The 15,103-nt window shown below is 34.5% G+C and overlaps 1 long non-coding RNA gene and 1 other non-coding gene across 2 annotated transcripts in view; one reads left to right on the plus strand and one right to left on the minus strand.

Annotated features, from left to right (window-relative positions):
- The window catches only part of LOC123608639, a 390,026-nt gene that overhangs the window by 163,529 nt on the left and 211,394 nt on the right, over nt 1–15,103 (minus strand). The window lies entirely within an intron of this gene.
- LOC123610001 lies at nt 4,353–4,460 on the plus strand. Its single transcript, XR_006718041.1, has one exon. It is a non-coding gene; the product is annotated as a U6 spliceosomal RNA (small nuclear RNA).

The following is a 15,103-nucleotide window of genomic DNA, read 5'->3' on the forward strand; positions in this document are numbered from 1 at the left end:
CTTTTCAGTATAATAAACTTAAAATTTTTAGAAGTATTCCAAATTTTAAAAATAAGTTTAAAAAAATAAAAATAGAGTTCAAATTTCAATTGATGCCTTCTATGTATAGCTGTATTATAGACTTATAAGTATATCCATATGTTATTTCCGATTAAACTGTGAGCTCTTTAAAATCAGGCACCAATTTTATTTATCTTCATATCCTGATGGTACAGCACAAGGCCTTGCCCATATAATATGTTTAACAAATAAATGTATATTGAATGAAAAAGTTAATTAATGAGTGGGGCTTGTGAGCAAAGGGTCCCAGTGTTTGTTTCCACATCCTGGAGTAATCCCACAGCAAGCAAGACAAGGATGTCTGAGAATCAGGACTCTTCTCTGAACTGTGCCGATTATGATGGGTAAAATGCACAGACAAGAGTATCAATAGTTCTCAAGGAAAGCTAATCATCAAAATCACTTATGAGCTTAAAATTTGTTTTTAATATCAGGAGATTCCAATTCAAAAGATCTGATTGGGGTCACAGAATTGGTATTATTAAGTTTAATAACCACAGTTCCATGGGGTGTGATACCAGGGCCATTGAGAGGACCTCTTAGTGTGGATAGCTCCTCACAGATGCCTCATTTCCAGATAATCTACCCTTAGTACCATTAGAGGCACTCTTCTCTTTCAAATGCAAAGATTTAACTCTACGGAAAGATGTATATTAAATCACTAAAAATTTAATATGTGCTAAAGATATAAATAGAGATGATAGATGATAGATAGATAGAGATAGAGATGATAGATAGCTAGATAGCTAGATATAGAGATGACACATAGATGATAGGTAGATAGAGATGATAGATAGATAGATAGATAGATAGATAGATAGATAGATAGTAGATAGATTCTAGAGCTTTGTTCCATAAGGCAATTAAGTTACTTGGAAAGAATCTGATCCTCTTGAGACTTGCCTTTTAAGTCTTTTGAGGAGAATGCTGAGCAGTATTTAGTCTAGGAATAATTTTTCCTCACTACTTGGGCAATGCTTTCCTGAGTATTCCACCCTATGAACCATGAGGTACTAGGTTTTCCACTCTGGCTGGTGGACACAATCTCTTTCCACCTTTTTGTGATCTCTGTATGTTGCTCCTTTTGGATAGTTTTTTCCCTCACCTCAGATCATTTCCTCACATTCTGAAGACTTGCTAGATGCCATCTGTGAATCACTGGAGCTCTCTCTCTGCAATGCTCTCTACTCTCCAGTATTTGCCCCCTGAGAATTCTAATTACCCTGGGCTTCCCTCAACTTCTATCTTTGTTTCCTCCACTCAAAAAGACAGCTGGACTCCACCTGGTTCTCTCCTCTGCACAGTAACCTGAGAACCCTATCCAGGCAGAAAGCTGTGATGATTGTAGTATTCACCACATTTATTTCCCTTCTTTTGGGAACCATTGTCCTTCCTTGCCAAATAGGCAATGTTTTAGAAATTGTTGTTTCATATATTTCATTTAGCTTTTTAGTTCTTCCCATTCGTTTCAGTTCTTTTAGTTCTCTAAATTGGTACTTGTTGCTGCATCTCAGCTAGATATAGAAGGGATTTTTTTTATTCTACTTTGGCAAAGTTGTGGGGGATAGAGTATCAGAGGTTTCCACTTGGCCTTACCTAATATGATGGCTTGACCAACACCAACCCCAGGTAGACTCAGTGTAAGGTTTTCTACAACTGCCAAATACGTCAATCCAGCTAAATGTTCAGGTATTGGGGAATGACCAGAGCAAGACCACAGACCTAATGGACCCAGTGTAAACTGGATATTGTTAAGGACCCTATTTATTGCCTGGCTTCCCCTACTTGTCACCTCTCTAACAGGGAAAATAGATGACATTTCAGGTCTTCTGTGTTCAACAGCCTAGAAATGTCTGGGTATTCTCTTTTACTCACTATGTAATCATCTGAGTAAATAAATGCATGAACATTTTGGGAAGAACTGAGGGAATCATTATAGTATATACTTGCCACAGTGTGGCAGGGTTCTACCTCCTGGAGACTGAACAACCTCTATGGTCAAGGAGTACTGGGTCTAAATATTGTTTCCTCTCTGGGTCTAAATATTGCTTCCATGTAATTTTATTGAGCTGAACACTCTGGTGTCCTATCCAACCATTCTCGCTTTCTTTTATTTGTTTGTTTAATTTTTATTTATTTATTTTTTACAAATAAAAATTGTATCTATTTAAGGTGTTAAAAAACTTAAATTAATTTAGTAGATCACTTTATGTTAGAGAGTTCTGGAGAACTGGTGGGGAGACAAAAGGGCTACAAAGGAAACCCAAAGAAAAGATGAAAAGAAACCACAAATAAATACAGACAAGAAAACAATTTACCAGAAGTCAGGATGGCCCTAGACTTTTTCTCTATGATGCTTAAGCTGAATAATGATAATCTAAAGAGAATAGACTGACCAAACCAGTGGAGATTCCTGATTTGCTCAATCTTACCATATGAAAATAATAATTCATGTATCAGGTGCTATCTACAAATTGACCAAAGTATAGTAGAGGGAGAGGGAAACTGTAAATGTTGACAATCCTGTTTCATCATAAGGATCTGAATTTCATTCACCATGCTCTGTTAGAGAAGAATGCCATCTCAAAACTGCATCAGTCACACTAAGGAAGAAGCTAATGTTCATTCAGACTGAGCAAATAAATGAAGGAGAAAGAATGATAAATGCTGCTTTATTAGGATTCTCTTTAAGATTCATTTCTTCTTCATCAGTGATTCACTGTTTTCTCTCCTGATTCTTAGGTCATCTCAATAAGCATTTGAAGAACTTTCACTCAGTAAAGGAAATAATGCCTGAAACCACTTCTCTTAAATCATTATTGACACTTGAAATTGTAGCCTCCATACTCTGTAAAGAAGCTATTCCATACCAAACCTCCAATGTCAGCACAAGGGGCATTTTAAATTTTGTTTTGTTTGGGAAACCTCAATTTCCCATTCCCTTTCTTAAAACTGATAGTAAAAATATATTCTACTTAATAATTGTTTTTATACTCTGAGGGAGGAGGCATCTTAGGGAATATTTAATTTTGTGCCTCTATTTTACAGATAAGTAATATAAATTCATGAAAGATGAAATTTTGCAGCATACGATGAGGCTGAATTCATAAAATGAATTATCTAAAGTCACATACTAAATTGGGGGCAGAGTGAGAGTTATATTAATAGTAAAACCACACTTACTTCAACATATTTTATTATCTCTAGAATTAAATTTATATGGCTTAAGCCATTTACTGCATATTAATAACTACAAAGCAATACTGAGAACATAGTCATATTTCAATATAGCAGTGAGGCGAGTAATCGCATTCAGTCAAGGTAATGGCTTTTGTTTTTACTAAATGATGATAGGACTTGCATGTTAGAAAATAGAAGAGTTGTTCAAAAATATGTTTATCAAATTAATCACCAGTGTGTGTACGGCATAATAGTTTTGGTGGTGGTATACTTTTAGCCTGAATAGTAATTTTCTAAGCTGTGTTTGGTGTACTTTTATTTTCAAGGGCTCCATTTTTTAAAAATTATGTTTATGATAGAACTTACTTCTTTCTATTAAAAAATTATTTAGTGAGAAGTACTGATTCCAGGGTTTTGAGTGAATGCCTATGTCCTGATTATCAACTCATCAAATGTCAACATATTAGTTTTAGCCATAAAGTTCTTCAGATCTCAAAAAGATTTGACAGATCACTGAAATTTTTATCACACTTTATAGTTGATGTTATGACAATCCACTTGATACATTATAGAATATCCATGGGCTGTGTAATAGGCACAGATTTTGGTAAAAGCTGTAGACATTTGAAAGATTTGGTATCACTCAATTAAAGATGTGCTAATACTCCTACCATGAAGGAAGCTGTACTTTACAAAATTATAAAATGATTTCCCATGGGCAGTGCTAGCTCATAAGCAGAAGCAACTCCAATGATATGTTTTAAAGTTTTCTTTTCTTCTTGTGTGAGTGTCCCCAACCGTATAAGTCATGAAGCCCATTACTTTCCTTCTTAGATCTCAAGGTCAAGACAGGTATAGAAAGAATCTGGAAGAATTATTTTTTTTCAAAGTGGTAAATTCATATTTTGTTTTTTAAAACTGATTCTAAAAGTAGCACGTGGATGTCTGTTTTATGAGGTGAATTTAACCTCATGTAGGATTAAACCCAGCCTCAGCTTGTTTGCAAGAACTCAGAGGGTAAGTTACATCTCAGAGTTGTCCCAAAGGAGGCAAGGGATCTGAAGTAAAATGAGAACTCTAATAAACACATAAAATTAAAGATAATGAATTATGTGCTCCCTTTGGTAGCACATATACTAAAATTGGAACAATACAGAGAAAATTAGTACATCCCCTGTGCAAGGATGACATACAAATAAAGATAATGAATTACGGTCTTTATCAGTCTTTTCATCCACACCTACATCCTTTGGAGTTCCAGATGGACTGCTTGCTCATACTGTTTCAGATATATGAGCTCAGCCAGAGGAAGCCCTGGGAACTGGCATAATTTCAAGTCAGCCACCAGGTAGTCAGATGGACTCTTGGGTAAATGATCCATTATTGCCTAGGACTCATTAGCTTTGGAACAACCCTAAAACCAGTGGCATTCTCCTATATAAAGAGAGAATTCAAGGCCCCATTTCCTTCATCACTTAGTGTCAAGGCCAAGATACAGGTTGTCCTCAGTGCTAGTAGAAATGTTTTAGAGACATTAAAAATTCTTACTTCTTTGTAGACAGCCTATATTTGAGAGATTCTTTTCATGGTCTTTTTTTTTTTTTTAATTACTTAGTCCTTTTATGTTCTAGTCTCTTTTCTCACATGCATCTGGGGCAGTAAGATGAATTAGAGCTTTCTAAAAGACCAAGGCTCCCATTTTTAGAAGGCTAATCAGGGATCAGGAAGGAAAAAAGAAGACATGAAGTAAATGCCTTAGGCCATTATCATAGGCTTAATGGCATATATTGATATTAAGGAATGATATCAAGAAAAAACAGTGAAGGTAAACTACTCTCAAGAAATTTTCAGAGAAGCAAGGGCTGGAGATGAGACAGGTAAATTAAAATGTACAGGATCAAAGTATAGAAGTGTTGTATTCTACTCTGTTTAGTTACTACAGTAAAGATTACCCAAAAGAGTTAATTTGCTGAGAAGGAAAAATTAGTAATAACAGACAGTTGGAAGATGGAAAATCAGGAGACAGTAATTGATAAACAACTAACAGGAAAAGCTTATATGGGAATACACCAAAAGCACAGGTAAAGAAGTCAATCTTAAAATGGAAGAATCTTTTTTTCTTCTAAGAATGGGGATAAAAATAGAAATTAAACAGAGAAAAACTGTGAGGCTGAAAAAGGGAAGTATACACAAATTTCTCAGTAAAATAAGAATTAAGTATATCTGCTAAATGTGAGATAGACCTTGAGGATACTGAGGACTTAACAAATATGGAAATTTTAGGTGTATATGCCTTAAGGGAGGTAATAGAGAATAGTCAAGGGACTCAATTAACAGTTTACAAATAATAGCAAGAACCTAAATATGTCTAGATAGCTTGAATTTTTAATGCATTTACTCAACATAATTTTGTGAAAAAGTGTTGGTTCCTTAAGAAGGAGATCTGTTGAAGTGATAGGTTACCTACATTTGGGGCAGAGAGTGGGGGATAAAAGGTCCAGGGCAGAAATTTCTGTGTAATAGAAAGTGCATAGTTGCATTGGATGACCATTGAATCCATTCTGAGTGAGATAGAGTGGGAAAGCATTAGAAAGAAAGAGTGGAACCAAGTTGCTGGATGACATACTGAAGCCTATAAGCAAAAAAAAGCAAAGAGCTGGGAGAAGTGGTAGTCATGGCAGTTTAAATCAAATAAGGATATTTCACTGACAGGCAATACACCCATGTCCTGACGACAGACTTTGAGCAGCCAAAGCCTAGCTCTGCCTCACTAACTGTGGGACTGGAGTAAATAGAATCGTTTTGAGAATCCATATGTAAATACGTGTAAAGTACTTCGGTCAGGATCTCTAATATAGCATCCATTTGATAAGTTATAGTTGTCACTATAGTCCAGAGTTTGCCATTGTAGAAGTAGCATAGCCCCAAATGGTGAAGCATAACTCAAAATGATGAGGAATAATTTCAGTGATGTAATGGTTTACTGATGGAAGGGCATCACTGAGAATAGATGGCTTTGTGTCATCAGAGAGCTGAAGTTCAGTGAAGGTCAAGTCAGTGGATTTAAGTAAATGATTTATATTCTATATTCTGAAACTCTACTATCAGTATATAGGGATGACAAAGAGAGGACATATTAATGTTGATAAATGGAGAAGTATTTAGATGGGCAAAATCTAACTTAAATTACTTTTTACTTTTCAGATTATTCTTACATTTGTGTACCTCAACACCTCAGCGTTAAGTATGTCTACCTGTCAAAAGACACATGTAATTAATTCAAAATGAAAACTTTCACATTTCTGAGTTGTTCTGCATAAATACTGTCATGCCCTCTTCTTTGCACTGTCCTACCAAGACTTAGGAGAAATCTGAGTAAGTCCACTTGCAAGATCATGAAGCTCCCTCATTTAAACTGAGATATGAGTTTGACATGCTTCTTAATAAAATGTTATGACAATTCAATTCCAATTATGAGTTAAGATATATCTTGGATACATCTCACAAAATCAAAATGGAATTGATATACTAATTAGATTAAGCAAGTCAGCACACCATCTACACCTATTGATATACTAAATATCATTTCATGAGCAGAATGACAAGAGAATCACTTCCAATTAGAACCTCATATGATTTCAGTGTGATTTTATTCAACTAATTAATTGTGTAATGTCCCTTTATGTTTACTATCTCAACAAATAGTTATTTAATGTTAATCATGTATATAACATATGCTACTTACTACCAGGAATAAGTGATAAAAATTGGGGCAAACCTTCATACCTTGGAACTTACATCTGTGGTAGGGACAAACAAATATATGTATTAATACTAGAATACAGGCCAGAATGTATAAATGCAAATACTAAAGGAGCAATTGATTCCACAGGGAAGGCTCATAGAGGTGACATAAACACAAACATCCATGGGGTAGAGATACTCAAGGCTAATGACCAACATGAGAATAAAGAAGGTGAGGGTATGACTTGGGGAACATTTGTATGAGTCAGCATGTGTCTTTGCAAATTCCTAGCCTATTCAACAGCAGAGGACTGCTGACCAACACTGTGTCAAATTCACAGTTTTCAAACACTTCTTAAAAAGTAGTGCCATCTCTGGCCCTACCATTTTAATTCATTTTATCTTTTATCCTTTTATTTTATTATCATTTTATTTTTTTAATTTTTTTTAGTCTTTACTTATTTTCAAGAGAGAGAGAGAGAGAGAGAGAGAGAGAGAGAGAGAGAGAGTGTGTGTGTGTGTGTGTGTGTGTGTGTGTGTAAGTACAGGAAGAAGAGACAGAGGGAGACACAGAACCAGAAGCAGGCTCCAGGCTCTGAGCTGTCAGCACAGAGCCCGATGTCGGGCTCAAATTCACAAACCGTGAGTTCATGAGCTGAGCTGAAGTCTGACGCTTAAGCCAGACTTCAGTCAGGCGTCTGAGCCACCAAGGTGCCCCTCATTTTATTTTTATTTATTTTATTTCATTACGATAAGTGTACTCTTTAACCCCTATCCCATATTTCCCCCATCCACCCACCCACTTCCCATCTAGTAACCATCAGTTTGTTCTCTATAGTTAACAGTTCATTTCTGGGTCTGTCTCTCTCTTCTTTTTTTTTTTTTTTTCTTTTGCTTGTTTGTTGTGTTTCTTTTTAGTTAGTTTAGTTTCTAGTTAGTTAACATATAGTGTAAGATTAGTTTCAGTAGAAGTAATTCATCACTCATATATAACAGCCAATGTTTATGACTAGTGCCCTCCTTAATGCCCATCACCCATTTAACCCATCTCCCTTCCAGCAACCCTCACTTCATTCTCTATGGTTAGGAGTCTGTTTGATGGTTTGCCTCTCTCTCTCTCTCTTTTTTTTACCTCTATGTTAATCTGTTTTGTTTCTTAAATTCTACATGAGTGAAATCATATGGTATTTGTCTTTCTCTGAGTGACTTATTTCACTCAGCACTATACTAGCTCTACATTTTGTTGAAAATGGCAAAGATTTCTTTCTTTTTTATGGCCAAATAGTCATCTCTGTGTGTGTGTGTGTGTGTGTGTGTGTGTGTGTGTGTGTGTGTGTGTGTCTTTTTTATCCATTCATCAGTCAATGGACACTTGGGCTTCTTCTATAGTTTGGGCTATTCTAATATTGCTGCAACAAACAGGGGCGCATGTATTCATTTAAATTAGTGCTCCTGTATTTTTTGTGTGTATAAATACCCAGTAGTGCTATACCTGGATCATAGAGTAGTTCTATTTTAAATATTTTGAGGAACCTCCACACTGTTTTCTACAATGACTACACCAATTTGCATTCCTACCAACAGTGTACAAGAATTCTTTTTTCTTCACATCCTTGCCAATGCTTGTTGTTTCTTATGTTTTGATGTCATTCTGACAGGCATGAGGTGATATCTCATTGTACTTTTGTTTGCATTTCCCTGATGATTACTGATGTTGATCACCTTTTCATGAGTCTGTTGGTCATCTGTAAGTCTTCTCTGGAGAAATGTCTGTTCATGACTTCTGTCCATTTTTCAATTGGATTATTTGGGTTTTTGCATGTTGAATTGTATAAATTCCCTATATATTTTGGATAGTAACCCTTTATCAGATATGTCATTCACAAACATCTCTCATTCAGTATGTTGTCTTTTAGTTTTGTTGATAGTTCCCTTTGCTATGCAGAAACTTCCTATTTTGATGTAGTCCAAATAGTTTATTTTTGCTTCTATTTCCTTTGCTTCAGGAGGCATATCTAAAAAAATGTTGCTATGGCTCATGTCAGAGAGATTATTGTCTGTGATTTCTTCAAGGATTTTTATGGTGTCAAATCTCATATTTAGTTCTAATCCATTTCAAGTTTATTTTTGTCTATGATGAAAGAAAGTGGTCCAGTTTCATTCTTTTGCATGTAGCTGTACAGTCTTCCCAGCACCATTTGTTGAAGAAATGGTCTTTTCCCCATTGTATATTCATTCCTCCTTTGTCAAAGATTAATTGACTCTATAACTGTGGGTTTATTTCTGGGTTTGGATAAACTTTATTCCTAGGTATTTCTTTGGTTTTGGTACAATTGTAAATGGGACTGTTTTCTTTATTTCTTTTTGGTGCTTCTTTTTAGTGTATAGGAATGTAGCAGATTTCTGTACTGAATTCCTTTTTCAGTTCTAGTAGGTTTTGGGGGGAGTCTTTGGATTTTCTAAAGATAGTACCATATCATCTGCAAATAGTGAAAATTTTACTTCTTCCTTACCAATTTAGATGTCTTTTATTTCTTTACGTTGTCTAATTGTTGTGGCTGGGGCTTCCAGTCCTATACTGACTAAAAGTGGTGAGAGTGGACATCCTTGTGTTCTTCCTGACTTTAGGGGAAAGGTCTCTGTTTTTCACCATTGGGTATGATGGTGGCTGTGGGTTTTTCATACAAGGACTTTGTTATGTTTAAGTATGGTCCCTCTAGACCTACTTTGTTGAGAGTTTTTTTCATTAATTTTGTACTTTGTCAAATGCTTTTTGTGCATCATTTAAATGATCATATGGGTCTTATCTTTGTTTTATCAATGTAATGTATCACATTGATTGATTTGTGAATATTGAACTACCCTTTGCAACCCAGGAATAAATCCCACTTCATTGTGGTGTATGATTTTTTTAATGTATTGAATTTGGTTTGCTAATATTTTGTTGAGGATTTTTGCATCTATATTCATGAGAGATATTGACCTGTAGTTTTCGTGTGTGTGTGTGTGTGTGTGTGTGTGTGTGTGTGTGTGGTGTCTTTATCTGGTTTTGGTATCAGGATAATGATACTGGCCTCACAGAATGAATTTGGAAATTTTCCAACCTCTTGTATTTTTTGGAATAGTTTGAAAAGAATGGGTATTAACTCATCACTAAATGTTTGATAGAAATCACCTGTGAATCTGTCTGGTCCTGGACTTTTGTTTTTTGGGAGCTTTTTTATTACTGATTGAATTTCACTGCTAGTAATTGATCTGTTCAAATTTTCTATTTCTTCCTGATTCAGTTTTGGTAGGTTATATGTTTCCAGGAATTTATCGATTTCTTCTAAGCTGCCCAATGTGTGGGCATATAGGTTTTCATAATACTCTGGTACAATTGTTTGTGTTTCTGTGGTGTTGGTTATTATTCCTCTTTCATTATAATTTTGTTTATTTGGGTCACCTCTCTTTTTTTATAATGAGTCTTGTTAGAGGATTAGATTTATCAATTTTGTTGATCTTTTCAAGAACAAGCTCCTGGTTTCACTGATCTGTTCCATTGTTTTTTTAGTTTCTATATCATTTATTTATGCTCTAATCTTTATTATTTCCTTCATTTTGCTGGGTTTGAGTTTTATTTGTTCTTTTTCTAGGTCCGTTAGGTACAGGATTAGGTTAAGATTTTTCTTGCTTCTTGAGGTAGGCCTGTGTTGCTATAACTTCCCTCTTAGAACCACTTTTGTTGTATCCCAAAGACTTTGGATCATTGTATTTTCATTTTCATTGGTTTCCATGTAATTTTTATTTCTTCCTTGATTTTTTGCTTGACCCATTCATTGTTTAGTAGCATGTTATTTAACCTCCATGTATTTGTGGTCTTTCCAAACTTTTCCTTGCAGTTGATTTCTAGTTTCATAGTATTGTGGTCAGAAAAGATGCATGGTATGACTTCAACCTTTTTTTAATTTGTTGAGACTGGTTTTGTGGGCTAGTATATGACTTATTTGGGAAAATACTCCATGTGCACTTTAAAAAAGTGTGTATTCTGTTATTTTAGGATGGAATGTTCTGAATATTTCTGTTAAATCCATCTGGTTCAGTGTGTCATTCAAAGCTGCTGTTTCCTTGTTGATTTTCTATTTGGATGATCTGTCCATCCATGTAAATGGGGTGTAAAAGTACCCTACTAATATTGAATTACTATTGATTATTTCCTTTATGTTTGTTACTAACTGTTTTATGTATTTGGGTGCTTCCAAGTTGGATGCATCAATATTTACAATTGTTATATCCTCTTATTGGATTGTCCCCTTTATGATTATATAGTGTTCTTCTTTGTCTCTTGTTATAGTTTTTGTTTTCAAATCTATTTTGTCCAATATAAGTATCGCTACTCAGCTTTCTTTTGGAATCCATTTGCATGATAAATGTTTCTTCATCCTCTTAGTTTTAATCTGCTGGTGACTTTCGGTCTGAAATGAGTCTCTTGTAGGCAGCGTATAGATGGGTCTTGTTTTTTTATTCACTCTGTCACCCTATATCTTTTGACTGGAGCATTTAGTTCATTTACATTCAAAGTAATTATTGATAGATATGCATTTTTGTCATTTTGTTACTTGTTTTGTGATTGTTTCTATAGATATTCTCTGATTCTTTTCTTGCTCTCTTTCATGGTTTGTTAACTTTCTTTAGTGATATGCTTAGATTCCTTTCTCTTTATTCTTTGCATATTTATTAGTGGTTTGGGGTTTGTGGTTACCATTAGGTTTATATATAAAATCTTCTGCATATAGCAGTCTATATTAAGTTGATGGTCACTTAAGTTTAAACCTACTCTTTACTCCTCTCTCACACACATTTTAGGTATATAGTGTCATATCTCACATCCTTTTGTTTTATGAATCCTTTGATTTTTATGGAAATACTTTTACTGCTTTTGTGTTTTTTTATTTTAATGCTATCACTTATGGTCTTTTTCCACTCAAAGAGTCCCTTTTAATATTTCTTATAGGGCTGGTTTAGTGGTCATGAACTCCTTTAGTATTTGTCTGAGAAATTCTCTTACCTCTCCTATTCTAAGCAATAGCCTTACCGGAAAGGGTATTCTTGGCTATAGATTTTCCCTTTCAGTTCTTTGAATATATCATGCCACTCCCTTCTTGGCCCCATCATTTTTAGATGTGAGTTTACAGGCAGGAATTGGCACCTTTCTTTACAAATTTGATTCGAATTTTTGATATTATAATTATTTTATCCAAATATCAGAATAGCCTCTCATTTTAACCATAAGCCTTGGCATTTAAATTTTTTAATATTTATGTCTAAATATAGCATGTAAATAGCATTTATTGTATATATCATTAATATTTGATTGAGTGTCAAAGATTTGTATATATTTTTTCAGTTGCCAACTTTAAATTTAGTTGCCAAATTTTAGTTGTCAACTCAAAAAAGCTAATATGTATTCTGTCTCTTAATCATATTTAAAAATTCCAAAAGGACTGACTTTTTCCTCTTTGTAATTAATTAGTCTGGGGCAATTCTATTTTTTTCTTTCTTCTATCACAGTCTCATTTTTATTCAGTCATAAGCTTTTGTTTGGTTTATCCCAGCATAGGAATTACCAAGGGCTTACAAGTTATATGGTTTTCTTGCTGTAGAAAACCAATGCTAAAAATACCCATTCTGCTCTGCATAACATTTCTCTTCCATTTTGAGAGACTCCACTTTCATTGCCATGACCTCTTCCAGATAGGGGACATGCTGACAAGCTCAAATCCATTATTTACTGATCATAAGATACCAGAGTCTTATATGTCAAATGTTACATCATTCCCAGAAGAAATCCACATCTAGATTTCTTTACATTCCAAAAACTAACCATCTGCTTTCATTATCTAGGAATGTTATTGCAAATTTAACCTGATGTCATCTTTTGATGTTACCCGTAAAATCTCCCTTTCAGCAGAATAATTGCTTCTTACTTATAAATTCAGACAGGACGAGTGGCACCCTGAATCTTATGCCAACTCCCACCTCTGGATCTGTTTAGCTCATATCAAAAATTGTTGAAGTTTTTTTTTAACTTACAACCAAAAATTAAAAGTCAAACATACATTAGTATTTAATCCAAGGACAAAACAGCGCTCCTGAGAGAAATTGAAAGATTTCCTAAATTTAATAGAATTGGAATTCCAAAGTATCCTGAATATTAATGAAGTTCTTGGAGTATATAATTAGAAACTTTGATGTGTGGAGCACCTGGGTGCCTCAGTCCATTAAGCGTCCAACTTTGGCTCAGGTCATGATCTCACAGTTCATAAGTTTAAGTCCCGCGTCAGGCTCTCTACTGATAGTTCGGAGAATGGAGCCTGCTTCAGATTCTGTGTCTCCCTCTCTCTCTGCCCCTTCCCTACTCGCACTCTGTCTCTCATTCAAACATTTAAAATAAAAGAAAACATTTAAACATTTAAAATAAACATTTAAAATAGAAGAAACTTTGTGTTATAATATTTTTTTGCTAATAAAACATATAGGAGGCAGGGGCGCCTGGGTGGCTCAGTCGGTTAAGCGTCCGACTTCGGCTCATGTCATGATCTCGTGGTCCGGGAGTTCCAGCCCGCCTAGGGCTCTGTGCTGACAGCTCAGAGCCTGGAGCCTGTTTCAGATTCTGTGTCTCCCTCTCTCTCTGACCCTTCCCCACTCATGCTGTGTCTCTCTCTGTCTCAAAAATAAATAAACGTTAAAAAAATTTTTTTAAATATATAGGAGGCAAACAGAAATACCACTTATTATATTTGCTTACAAAATTATAAGCAGTCATGTCAGGAAAATAGTGAATGGTTCTTCCATTTGAAATCTGTTACGAAAACCTGGGTGGTTTCCCAAGTGCACATCTCCACAAAGAGAACCCCAGGAGTCTTGCTATGTCTTGGGGTTGAGGAGTTTGGAGCTACTAAAGATCACTTTTCATTTTTCTCCAGGCAAAGCACCAGTGAGAACAGCCTTTCTCTACCTGACTAGTTAATAAAGGTTTATCTATTAAGTTTGGAAACATATTTGTAGGATGTGCTACTTAAACACCCCATACTCTTTCCACTACAAAAAAAAAAAAAAAATCCCCTCACCAAATAGGACAGGGAGATTGGTGCTGTTTTGACTGCCTCTTCAGCCTGGATTTTATTAAAATTGTAAATATATTAATCTATGGTCAAAGAAAGGGCGTGGTAATTCTGAAAACTTTGTGGTAATAGGGAATGATACTGAATACCCTAGAGGACATTTGATGTTTATTAGTTGTCCCTAGATAAAGCACTTAGAGAGTATTTGTCCAAATGAAGCCAGAAAATAATTTTAGGCTATTTACATTAAAATTAAAACCAATGATAAAGAAGTGACATGTTTAGTTACTTGTTACATGCTCAGGTAGGAGTACCCATTCTCTTACCTTTAGTCCACAAGTGCTAATAGAAACCAAAGACACAAGAAGAAAAACAAAAATTCACCAAGCCTAAAACTGCAGTTGTTTCCACTGAGTTGTCTACAGAAAAATAACAAAATGGACTGCTTTTGTATTATGTTTGTTTCCTTTCAAGTTTATTTGAAGGCAGAAGTGAGACAGTAGTATATTTCCATGAACAGACACTTGAAATATGGAGGAAAATTAAAAGAATTCTATTTCTGAAACCAATATTGTACTGTATATTAAGCAAAATTTAAATTTCAAAAAATTACCAAAAACAAATAAAAGTAAAAAAATCAAGGGGAAAAATCTTCTTGAGAGAAATTATACGAATACGAGAAGAAATATATATAGTAATGCAAATAAACTAGCATAATGTTTTATAATACTATTGTATATGTAACCAATAAATTCTAAAGATGGAAAAACAAAACAATCTAAAAATCCACATATGAATAGTTACTTCAATTAATAATTTTTAGAATATAACTACTTAGTTGATTTAATGAAGATATTTTAATTTGATTTGGGCTTGACTTCCAGATTTTGATATGCCCTTATTTCACTAATGTAATATTCAAAAGATACCAAGCAATGTATGTATATATATATGTACATATATATATACATACATTTATCTCTCTCTCTATATATATATATTCACTTATTTATATA

The sequence above is a fragment of the Leopardus geoffroyi genome, chromosome B2 (assembly GCF_018350155.1).
Source record: "Leopardus geoffroyi isolate Oge1 chromosome B2, O.geoffroyi_Oge1_pat1.0, whole genome shotgun sequence".
NCBI classification, from domain to species: Eukaryota; Metazoa; Chordata; class Mammalia; order Carnivora; family Felidae; genus Leopardus; species Leopardus geoffroyi.